The sequence below is a fragment of the Terrapene carolina genome, unplaced genomic scaffold (assembly GCF_002925995.2).
Source record: "Terrapene carolina triunguis isolate 2854851 unplaced genomic scaffold, T_m_triunguis-2.0 Scaffold31355, whole genome shotgun sequence".
NCBI classification, from domain to species: Eukaryota; Metazoa; Chordata; order Testudines; family Emydidae; genus Terrapene; species Terrapene triunguis.
In genome coordinates this window covers 64,392-68,675 of record NW_020695706.1, presented here as the reverse complement: position 1 = coordinate 68,675, position 4,284 = coordinate 64,392, and positions in this window count along the sequence as shown.

Below are 4,284 nucleotides of genomic sequence, written 5' to 3'. Positions count from 1 at the left end.
CCGGGCGAGGGGTCCCCAGATACCCAGCCCCTGCATCCCTCCCCAGAAGGGCCATGTCCCAGAGCCAGGCCCGGGATCCCCAGATACCCAGCCCCCGTGCCCCACCCCAGAGGGGCCGTGTCCCAGTGCCAGGCGAGGGGTCCCCGGATACCCAGCCCCCGCGCCCACCCCAGAGCCGGGCCCAGGGTCCCCGGATACCCAGCCCCCGCGCTCACCCCAGAGCCGGGCCCAGGGTCCCCGGATACCCAACCCCCGTGCCCACCCCAGAGGGGCCTTGTCTCAGTGCCAAGCAAGGGAGTGCCCTGGACAGAGGCTGTGTCTTTTGTGCAGTGAGGGAGCAAAGAGACTTTTTCTGGTGGCTCTCTCTCTCCCTCCCCCCCTCTACTCCCCCTTTTCTGGATCCTAATCAAGGGGCTGGTCTCGCTCACTGCAGCTGGTTCAGCTCGGCCATAGCAGAACGGCTAATAGCCGGGCTCTCTGCTTCAACCAGGGCAGGGGAAACATTCTCATAAATACCTATTAGAGGGTTATTCTGGGAACTAGAGCAGGGGGTGGGGTGGGGGATCGTGCCAGAGAGCTGCGGGGGGGCGGGGGGAGAGGAAAACAGGCAGACAGAGGCCTTGGCGACATGGGAAAGACAGGTGGCAGGATGGACTGAGAGACAGGTGGAGGTGCAGACAGAGAGACAGAGAAGGGGACAGGTGGCCAGGAGGAAGGATGGACCAGAGACAGGCAGAGGGACGGACAAGAGGACAGGCAGAGGTGCAGACAGAGGGACAGACAAGGGGACAGGCAGAGGCGTGGACAGAGACAGACAGAGGGATGGACAAGGGGACAGATAGAAGCATGGAGAGAGAGACAGGAGGAAGGATGGACAGAGACAGGTGGAGGGATGGACAAGGGGACAGACAGAGAGACAGGTGGAGGGATGGACAAAAAGACAGGTGGAGCGATTGACAAGGGGACAGGCGAAGAGATGGATGTAGGCTGCCTGTTGCTGAGGTGTCTGCAGTGGTGGTGTTTGATGGTGAACAGTTCTATGTATGAGCTATAGGATCAGTGTGACTGCCTCTCGCTTGTGGCCTGAAGTTGCTGTAGGTACAGCATGAAAGGGTACGGGGGGAAGTGTTGTTCTAGTCTGCTCAGGTGTAGATACAGTGTGACTGTGTATTATAGGGATGTGTAGGTACAGCCTGAAAATCTGAAGATGTATAAGTACAGTGAGAAAGTTGATTCATGATGTTGTGTAGGTACAACGTGAAGATGGGTAACTGTACTGTATATACGTTGCTGGAGCCTGCAAGTGTATTTATATGGATGTATAACCACAGTGTAAAAATGTAGGTACAGCGTGACTATGCATTGTTGCAGGTGCAAAGGCACAATCTGTGGGTTTATGGATACAGTCTGAAAATATGTTTAGGTTGGGGTGTAAATACAGTATGAAGGGATGTAGGTGTTGGTCCAGTGTGAAACTATGTGGCTTCCACCTGAGAGTGCACAGTTGTGTACCTACCTACACTATGAAAGTGTGTAGGTACAGCCTGAAAATACACTTATAGGCTGTGTATCAGTAGAGTATTGTGTGTAGCTACACTAGGGATGGTTATAGGGACAGTCTGGAAAGGTGTGTAAGGACAGCATGAAGGGATGTAGCTACAGTGCAAAAGTATGTAGGCACAGTCTGAGAGGGTATTTATGAGTGTATGTAGCTCCAGTGTGAAGGTGTTTTATGATAGTGTATAGGTACTGTTTAAGTGACAGAGAGAGAGAGAGAGAGTGGTTACAGTCAGAGAGGGTGTGCACCTATAGCATGCCAGTGTGTAAGTACAGCATATTTATGAGGGTGTGGAGGTACAGTCTGAACATGTGTGTGTCCTTCAGAGCATATGTAGTTACATTTCTCAAGACACTCTCTCTGCACACGAGTGTAACACTACAGGTGGAGTTGTGACATGCAGAGTATATTGGGTGGGATGTCGACTACATGCTGTATTGGCCGTGTGCGCAGATGCATTGTAATTTGCACACAGATTCTGTCCCTAGCTACAAGTGGCTCCTCCAACTGACGTCAACTGGTTGGAACATGCCAAAATCTCTTTGCCATGTGAATTTCACACTACTCCCATGTGACAGCAGGACCCTTGTGGGAAGGCCACCCCATGAGGAAGGGAACAGCTGTTCTGTTCTCTCCTGGTGACAGGCCAACTTGGACATAATACAACCGGCTGTGGGGTTCGATGTCCTGCCCTGGGACAGAAACTGCAAAGCCCAATTCAGGGCCCATAGTTCAAATATCAATGGGCTCAGATCCAACTGTGCATGTGTGAGTGCTGCCTGTTGAGTGTGTGTGTGTGTGTGTGTGTGTGTGTTAGAGAGAGAGAGAGAGAGAGAGACTGCCTGTCTCTGGGCTTTGCGTCTGACTGTGTGTGCATTACCATCTGTCTCTGGGCTCTGTGTTCGTGTGACTGCTTGTTGACTGTGTGTGCATGTGTGACTGCCTGTCTCTGGGCTCTGCATCTGACTGTGCGTGCATTACCATCTGTCTCTGGCTTCTGTGTTTGACTGTATGTGTGTGATTGCCTGTTGACTGTGTGAGACTGCCTGTCTCTGGGCTCTGCGTCTGACTGTGTATGTCTGTCTGTCTGTTTCTGGACTCCGCTTGTGAGGGGGGTATATAGAGTCCGACTGTATGTGCACAAGTCCCTGGTATCTCTTTTTGAGGGATGTGTGGGCTTCGGCTGTGACTGTGCCTGTCTCTGGGAATTTCCTTGCTGGGGGTTGGGAGACAAGGGTTGGCTCTGACTGTGCATCTGTGCCTGTCTCAGAGATTGGCTTGTGCCAAGATATGTGTGTGCTTTGACTGTGCATGAATGCCTGTTTCTGGGAGCTCCTTGGAAGGGGCAGTGTCTCCCCCCGCACTAGCCCTGTGTCTCCCCGACATTGGGGTAGGGATGGGCAGGGGTTGGAGGACCCAGGAGTTCTGGTATTTCAGAAGGGGAAGCTGAGGAGACCTTGGTGTTGATGGGGACCCAGAAATCCAGGTGACCCAGGCCAGGGATGATCTCTGAGGATAGGACCCAGGAGTCCGGGTGGGTGTCTGAGAAGAAGGGGGGTAACTTTGAGCAGGGGGAGGTCATAGGACCCAGGAGTCCAGGTGCCCCAGAAAGGAGGTTGGGACTGGGGATTTGCTGGGATGGGGTCATGGGGTGCTGCCAGTTGGCGCGAAGAAAGAAAGTGTGACACTGGCAGAGGAGGTGCCAGCTCGCCTCACTGAACACTGACAAATGTGTCGCTGGAAACCAGCCTGGCTCACTGGTGTGTTACCAGCGGTAAAACAGGCATCAGATTTAATACGAAATGCTTGTAAATTGCTGCCTGCCTTAATCTCACTTATCACACCTGTGTCCCACCTTCCCAGGTAATATTTAAAATATTTGCTCTGTAACTCTAAACCTGTTTGCTCTGAAACTGGGACCCCCCCCCCCCCCGAGTCAGGAGAGAAATCCCAGTCCACCCCACGAGGCATCGGCTCCTGCCCAGCACAAGAAGGCCGGCAGACGCCAGACAAACCATTATGGAACATCAGGGGACAAAAGACTTTGGTGAGGGCTCCCCCGATGCCCACAAAGAGGGGACATCCCATCACAGCTCTGAGGGAATAAAAATCCCTGAGCAGAAGAAAACTGTGGCGTATTTCTAAGCATAAGCAAGGGATCCCCAAGGTAATTGGATTGGGTTAGTCCTCAAGGTCATACAGAGCTTGCACATCAGAGCAGCTACTGTCCTGGACCCGAAGACCAGGAGCGGGGGGAACCTTCCTAAACGAGGGTGGGCCATCGGCACCTGAACCGTGGCCCCGCCCCCGGTCCTGCCTGTTCCCCTAAGGCCCCACCCCTTCTCCCTGAGGCCACGCCCCCACACCGCCTCTTCACCCAAGGCCCCGCTGCCACCTCTTCCCCTCAAGACCAGGCCCCCTGCTCGCTCCTCTCTGCCCCCTCACCTCCGTCGCTCATCCTGATAAAAAGTGATGAGGCCAGGCCCCCTGTTCTGGCACCCCTACCTAAAACTGTCTCTCATTGTGTGTGTGTGTGTGTGTGTGTGTGTGTGTGCTGCTTTAACCTTGTCAGTTGCTCTATTTCTTTCCCCTAGTGAATCAATCTTTAGTTAGTTTAGTGTGTGTGTGTGTGTGTGTGTGTGTGTGTTTACCTGCTTTAACCTTGTCACTTGTTCTATTTCTTTCCCCTAATGAATCAATCTTTAGTTAGTTTATTCCAGGATTGG